The 8,376-nt window shown below is 34.7% G+C and overlaps 1 long non-coding RNA gene across 1 annotated transcript; it reads left to right on the top strand.

Moving 5' to 3' along the window:
• Positions 1-5,567: 5,567 nt before the first annotated feature.
• Positions 5,568-8,365, top strand: LOC136071252 (uncharacterized). Its single transcript, XR_010632546.1, has 3 exons — positions 5,568-5,630; positions 7,845-7,906; positions 8,199-8,365. It is a non-coding gene; the product is annotated as an uncharacterized LOC136071252 (long non-coding RNA).
• Positions 8,366-8,376: the final 11 nt, after the last annotated feature.

Consider the following 8,376-nt stretch of genomic DNA (forward strand, 5'->3'; position numbering starts at 1 on the left):
TTAAGTAACCATGCTACGAAGGCCATGGGGGAGACGGGGCTTTTTTGTGTTGCTTAGGTAAATCATGTTTATCCACACACCATCCTTCCCGTCCATTTACCTCCATCACTAACCACCTTTGTTTTCAGGCAATGGTGATGATGAAAGGGCTAATGGGACGGTGCCTAAACCACGAGACGGTGGTGGACCGTATAAGGGTGAAGGCCAATGAGATGGAGGACGAGCTGAACAGTCTTAAGGCTTGGAAAGTAGGCATGGACTAGGGTTAATCATGAGACGCAAGTTGTTTCCATTTAGGGTTTTTTAAAGACCACTTAATGACTAGTTGAGTGCCACATGGCCCTTTGATCCGTCCACCCTATGTCCGTTCACATAGGATCCGTTCACTATTAACCCATTTGTCTAACACTGTCAAGTCCATCTAAGTGGATCCGTCACCTCCAATTTTATCCCTCTTCACAAAGCAATCAACTTTGTGATTGATTTTGGTGAAAATACAAGTTAGATAGGATTCACGAAAACAAAGGAGATCGAAAATACAAGTTAGACAAGATTCTTGAAAACAAAGGAGATCGAACAGAAGCAAATATGGATTTCTTGAATCTATAGATCTATACAATTATATTTAGACGTAAAGAGTAAAGTGAATAAAGATGAATAGAGATTGTCTTCGGTCCTGACTATAAAATAATTAATAAAGGGCACAAAACTTTCTCCCATGTGCCTTGCGTGCACCATTATACCATCAATTCTTTTTTCTTTTCCTTTTATATAGAAAATCTAAAAATTACTTTTTTTTTTCTTTCTCTTTTTCTAAGAATTTAAAAATTATATTCTAACTATAGTTCAGTTTCTCCCCCTGCCCCCACCCCCTACCCCCCAAAAAAAGTATAGTTCAGTTTGAGTAAATCTCTATTGGCTAAGTTTTAAATATTTTAAAATTTTACTCCAAACTAAATTTTAAAATAAAATTTTAATTTTAATCTAATCATTCATCATTTTAAAGTTTTTTAATTTTAATATAGAAAAATTTAGTCACTCTTACTTGTATTTCTATCATTGAATCCCGATGAAACTTGGTTAAAATTTGAATTTTATTTTTAAAATATGTTTTCTTTTATACAATTTTTTTTTTAAATTTATCAATCTCACTAGCATACTATTTTTTAATATTAAAAGAAAGAAGAATAAGGGGTGTATTAGGATAGAATAAATAAGTGAAAAAAAAAAAAAATATATATATATATATATAGACAATTGGCACAAACATGACTTTTAGGCCCACTTTTTACTATATTATTACTCTTTTTTTTCTTTCTTTTTTACAAGAACTATATTATTAGTTAAAGTGTTGTTTGGGGGTCCAAGGACAGCACCCCTACTAGGCCGTGCCCAAGGAGCATATGGACCTAATGAGGATTTAAGGACAGCCCAACTGTTGGGCCACACCTGAGGAGCGTATGGGCCCAACAAGTAGATACAATAGTAGGAAAGTTGGCATTAAGCGAAGAAAGGGTTTGAACGAGGAGCACTAAATAACTTGAGGAGGAATAAAGGAACCTTCTCCCAAAAGTAACCACCCCGAGGTAACGGGGAGGAGTATCACCCCTGGTTTGGAAGTGTAAAAAGAAAGGGAGTGGGAAATGTGTTAAGGAAGCATCTATCTCCTCCACAATGAATGCACTGTACCAGCTAGGTCAGTCGAATTAATGGCTGCATGACACCTAAACAATGCCAAGACAACCTGTAGCTCATTTAACACTCCCCTTAAAGGTGGGATGGGACAAGCATTTGGGGGGATTCAACCACCCTCTATATGGAGGGTCAAGATGAAAAACTAGCTACTATAAAAAGATAAGAGATCACATTGAACAGAGATCAGAATTGGGGAATTCGGGCTAGAAGTTAAGTGTGGAATGGAATTAAGTGTAGTTGGATCGGTTTTTCCCTATGGCTCATTAATGACATTAACCTGATATGTAGGGTTTCCTGAATTCATGGATGCACCTTCTAAATTCTGAGTTTGCCTTTCACTTTATTTCTGTTGGCCAACTGTCTTGGAGAATAACTTATCCCGTGATACATGCAAGGAATCAGGCGTTACCAAAAAATCATTGATTTTCCTTAAATGCACCTTTATTGGATCCTTCTTCAGCACCGACTCCCTTGAACCCTGCTCCGATTAGGAAACACCAGTACCATATGCACATGATTTCTAATGATCAGTAATAGGATCTTCTTAAGTTGTTTTGACCAACTGAGTTGATGGCCCTACTTTTGACTTATAGAAAAAAAGTACCAAGATAACTAATTGGTGTGAAGTAGAGAAAGGTGGTGCTCGCATACTTAGACCAAATTGTCTTTGAGTTAACAAGAGTGTTTGTAGAGAAGGAAAATTCCCGACCTATCACAAGTTGACACATCATACTACCAAGTCCACAAAGTACAGCTAATTACAAAGCATCATGTATTGTTACTAGAAATTTAGTCTTCTACAAATTCTGGCATGCTTGGTGGGACATCTTTGCCTCCTATCTCTTTCTCCTTCAAAAGAAAAGAAATTTGACATCATTTTGCTACCAGCTTCGATGGCCTCTAGCAAGAATGTCCGAAAATTAATGGTTGATGCTTCCATTGCAGATGTATGTCAGCCCAATCACTCGCAATCGATTTAAAGCTCTTGATCAACTTCAATCCCAACCAACCAAAGAAAGCAAGTTCATACTATCATCTCTCTGGACTTTCTTGCAAATAGGAAAGCTATCGTTAAGGATTCATGTGTCTCGAAAGATTTGGAGATCAATAATGAATCATCCACAACAAAGACCTTTTCTATCAACTCTTCACTCGTGATGAGAAACTTAAGGAATGAAGTACCTTGGACTTATCTTGTTTCATCATTTTCTTCATCATATCTAGAGGTCATGCCAGTGATGATGACTAACACCTGTACCATGGAAGAAAAAATGGCTAAAATGGAACAAAGGGTCATCCTTCTCACAAATTGTGGGTTTATGTTTGGGTTGATTTTTGGAGTTTTTAACTTTGGATTTTTGTGGATCAGATGCTATGGTTGTGAGAAAGTTATAGACAATTTTGGTTGAATTTTCATTGTTGATTTTGTTTTTTGAGATGGGTTTATTAGTATGCAATATGAACAATTTTATTTCTTCACATTTGAAAATGATAAATTTGGAAATTTTTATTTTTTAAAAATAATTTTTTTGAGTTTTTTGGAATTTTTAATTAAAGAAAAAATAATCTAATTTAATGGAGTAATTTGGATGAAAAGTGATGGAAGTTCTAATTGAATAAAGTTAAAAGTTAGAGGACTCAATTGGACAAAAGTGAAGTTAAAAGCCTGAAATGAATTTTGGTCAAACTTAGAGGTTGTGTTTTGCATTTTTGCCACAAAAAAGGTCCTATGTTTTTCCCCCCCACAACAAAAGGAGGGAAATTCAAGCCCAAATTTTGTTGAAAGAAAAAACGAATAATACAAGTTACAAATGGAGATGATATGAATATATGCCATGGGGATTTAGAAAAGCAAAAGATTTCAACAAATGTTTAATTAGCAAAGCCAGCCTAGATGGTCATGTCTAAGAGAGATAGTTTGTGCATGCAAATTCTTAGTGCCAAAATCAAATTTGGGCAAGATTGGCTATACAAAAACCCACCTAAGTCTACCTCATCTCCCCCCCAAGAGAAATTGAAAAAACCAAGGTCATTCTTTTAAAACGAACTTACTATCTCATAGGTGATGAAGTTTCAATCAACTTCTGGAGAGACCTGTAGATTCCTTGGCTCAAATGCTTCATACCTAAGCCAAGAGTGTAGTGTTTCACTTAGCTTCTTCTTACAGTTATCACAACTCATAAATGGTGATCTACATGTTTGAAAAGTTTCTCTTATCTGAGAATTATTTGACCCAGAGTCTGCATAGGCCATACTTTCAATCCCTCTACCATTTAGTCCCAAAGAAAGAAAGAAAAAGTTTTTTAGGTTCTAGATTCAAAGGGGTTTTCTCTTTCAAACCAATTTATCGCACAATCTTGCAATATGCTAATACCCCATCCTCTCAGACACCATGGAAGAAGCTATGGAAGCTAAATGCCCTAAAAAGGATCAAGATGTTTTTATGGAGGATAAGTGAAAATATGTTAAGAAGATTAGAAGTCACCACCCTAGTTGTGTTCTTTGAGGTGAAGAGGTAGAAATCACTTGCCAGATCTTTTTAAAATGCACCATTGCTAGAGCCATTTTGACACTCCACTTGTTGGGGATTTAGAGCTGATGAAGCTCATATTGCATCCAATGAAGACATTGTCAAGTTAGTATTGGAACCAACCAAATCTTTGTGTCCCAAAAGTGATAAGTGGTTGGTCTCCCTAAATATTTTACATTGGATGAAATTTGGCGTTTGCATAATCATGTCCTTCATCATGGTGGTCCAACTGACATTCATAGCTCCATTCACTAAGTTCATAACAAACACTTGAAGTTTTCAATGTTAGTAGCTCCTGTTGCATCCCAACCCCCAACTCCACCACAAGCGGTTTAGGTCCCCCCTCCACTAGACTAGGTTAAGACATTGATTTATCAAATTCCAAGGCTGCTCTAGCAATAGTCGCTATAACCACAGTGGAGAGGTGTTAAGATATGAAACCAAATGCACAATATTTGCTTCCTCCCCCCCCCCCCCTTCCCCTAAGCTAAAGCAACAGCCATTTTCTAGGCTGTCCAGCTAACTAAAAGAGAGCTTTTGAGTTAGGTAATTTTTTAAGGAGATGCTAAAATTTGTTTTGACTCCCTATCATGGAAGACTCTTTCTGTTGACTAGTTCATTAATAGCATGATTGACAACATTCTGTGCTTAGTTAAGTCCTTTTCTAGATGCTTCTTTAGTTGGGTTCAGAGGAATTATAATGTTGCGGTTGATTCTACCACTAAGTTTGCTTTAAGTTCCTATGAAATTTGCATAAACCAGACTAAGTTAGTTTCTACATACATACCAATATTAGGGTGAATGTTTTGTGTGGAAAATACGCGTAAAAGGTTTTTTCCTTCTAGAAAACCAAACTCACCCCAGACGGTTAAAAAAAAAACCACAAACATATATTTTGAAAAGGGTCATTCTACGGTACCCATATATTTTTTTGGTCGGTACGGTACCTGCTAAAATCAGAACCATAGATTTTACTTGCTCTAATCCTAACCGTTGTTTTTATTTTAATGAAAAACCTTCTACCGTTCAAGCGGGTTTAGTATAAAAGCCAAAAAAACAAAAAAAAAAAAAAAAACAAAACAAAACACAGTCACATACTTTTTCATCTGAGCCCTCGACTCTCTCGCGTTCTCTTCTCTCAAACCGCTGCTCTTCTCACTTGGGTGATCTCCATCTCCGTCTCGTGGCTTTACTCACCGGTGAAGGTTTCTCAAAAAGATCAAAATCACTTGATATAGTGGAACTGGAAGGTTAGGATCAAATCCCTAATTCCATAAAATATGCGAAATCTCTTAATTGCCATGTTTGTTTTGTTTCCCCAAATTCTTTGTTTTTTTTTTCGGAAGCAACACAGAAATCGAAGATGGTAGACATTGAGAGTTCATGTATTATCTACACTTTACAGGTTTGAACCGATTTGCTCTCTTCTTGTTTGTTTTTTCAGATGGTTAGTCATGTTTATTATATTTGGATTTTTTAGGACTGGAGTCAAATATGTTGATCATGTAGCAATTAAACTTTGCAAGCTCAATTTTGTGCTTGGCAATAACATTAATTACCTCTCCATTACAGAGGAAATATAATTATGGCTAATAGGATGGTTTTCTAATGGTCTATTAGGAGTACATATTTGTTAGTATTGTTATCTTTTCAGTATAATGCTTCTCCCCTCCCCACCCCCCCCTCCTTCACATCGCCTTAAATCTAGTCACCATTATTGTAGCTGATTTGGCTGTATACAGTATGTTAGAGCCTCAGTTTGTTTTTTCCAAGTACAACTATAATTTTAGTCCTTATTTTTTAGAAGAGTAAATTTCATCTTAAATTGGGTTTGACTTCTAAATGGGAATATATATATTGCAAGGCCATGGCTGTTCCCTTCAAGGAAATATATATAGTTCAGTTGGAGAAGTCATGCTTCAATGTAAAATTATGCTTCAGGCTATATTTGGTCCGACGTGCTTTTATGTTGGTCAATGAAATGAATTTCTTTGGGTAATGATTGTTTATTAAGAACCTAGTTTAATCTTTTGGATCTTATTTGATACAAATAGGTTTTTTTTGGCTTGGACTTGTTGTCCATATATGCTATTGAATTCTTGATAATTAGGCAGGTGGCAAAACAATTGATGATTATGCATGAAGAATACTTGCATAGAAATCAATAGGTCTTAGCTATAAGTTAAAAGATTTTTTCTCAAAGCAGAGAGGTAACCATAGTTATAGTCATCAGACTGAAATATTCTTTACTTCATGTCTTTGCTATGCATCTTCTTATGTCATATGGAGCAAAAATTCATTCTTTAAGGTTTCTTTTTGTTGAAAATTAAAAAAGTTTTGATGCCATGTTAGAAGATTCAAGTTACAATGTAAAAGAAGAGGTTGAGACTGATTATGTTCTGAAAGTATTGAATTTCTTATGGAAACAAGGTCGATTGGGTTACACACATATTTGGCTGGTAAGTCCAACTTTTTTGATCTCTTAACGATTAATTACATATGTTTCTTGATTAATTGTCCTAGTTTAGTTGATGTGTTTTTCATCATCCTCTCATTCTTTTTTTTTTTTTCCCCTCTTTTTGTTGTATACAATTTTCATTAGACAACACTAGTATTTATAGAGGTAGAGAGTTAACATGCACTAAAGTTTCATATTGTTCAACCAATTTTTGGGTTCATTTTGATGATAGTAGGTTCTAAAATAAATTTGCTATAGGCCACCTTTAGTGCATAATTTGGTATATCCTATGTCACTATGAAACTTGCTTATTGGAAGACCAAAGTTAAGTTTTACTTTGTGTTTTTGTTCTTGCAAATAAACTAGTTATACTACATTTTTTTTTTTTTTAAAGAAGAAAAAAGAAAAGGGGGCTAGTTATATTTGTCCTTTATGGTAGGAGAGGTAAGTTTGATTTTTTATGCTGCTATGTTGTTTATTGTTTGTGTGTGGTCTGCTGTAATATCCCAACAAACTATATTGTTAATTAATGGGGATTATGTACTTATTCAATCTTTGGAAATCTGATTTACTTATTTTTATACATAATTCCTTGAACTTAATGAAGATTTACTTATTTTTATACATAATTCCTTGAACTTATAAGATTCAGCTTTGAACAGTGTGAATATTAATTTTCATTTGCTGATTGAAGCTGAGTCCTTGTTTTAAGTTTAAAGTTTAACCCTAAATGACTACACGAAATTGTAATTGCAATGACTGAGTTCTATGCTGCCTTATGGCTGCCCAGGGGTATTTTGGTTACTTAATTAAGAATGTTAATGCAAGTAAGAAAATCAAAGAATGGCTTGTTAATACTCCCCCATTTGGTTATTTAGAAAATGTCATTTTGGAAAAAATCATTTACTTTGCATTTGGTAGACAAGTTGTAAAAACCTAATGAATTATTAAACCCTTGCAATTGAATTGAATGTGTTTCCATCGTTATATGATTGAATATGAACGTGAATCATGGTTTTTGATATATGTATCTTGTGTTTGGGGAACCTCTTTGAGGTAGGATTAGGATTTCCTTGATTTTGAGAGCTAGGTTTTCGAGATGTATGTATAAGTTTATGCTAAAGTAGAATTAATAGTAATAAGCTTTAATATTTGGTATAGGTATTACCAGCGCCTAAGTCTGAGCTCCTTCGACCTTAGGATCTTGATTTCTCTGCTTTCAGGTAAGGGATAAGTGATATGAGCATTTGGTAAGTCATGAGGTTATTTTAAAAAGATTATTATGCACTAAAAGGTTTTGAATAGAGATATTGCATACAATCATGTTTTAGACAAAGATATGTTTGTGATGCTTACAATATCTAAAGTATATAAAATAATATGCATGAAATTAAAAGATGTTCTCCTATCTGAATATTCATAAAATGAAATGCTTTGGTTTACATGCATTCTTATTAAATTCTCATGTAACTTGCCTTTATTGAGCTATTTAGCTCATCCCTTCCACTTTTTCAGTCAACAGGTTTTATTCTGGAGCAGAGGGAGCCTTAGTCGAGTTTTGGGAGGAACTGGTTTTAGCTTTAAAAGTATAGCCCCTGTTTTGGAAGTTTGATGCTTAGTTTTGTAGTATTGTGTATTTTAGGATCTAATGGAAGTTGTGTACTTTAATATATTAAGAGATGTATTATGTGAA

The sequence above is a fragment of the Quercus suber genome, unplaced genomic scaffold (assembly GCF_002906115.3).
Source record: "Quercus suber isolate HL8 unplaced genomic scaffold, Cork oak 2.0 scaffold_296, whole genome shotgun sequence".
Classification (NCBI taxonomy): Eukaryota; Viridiplantae; Streptophyta; class Magnoliopsida; order Fagales; family Fagaceae; genus Quercus; species Quercus suber.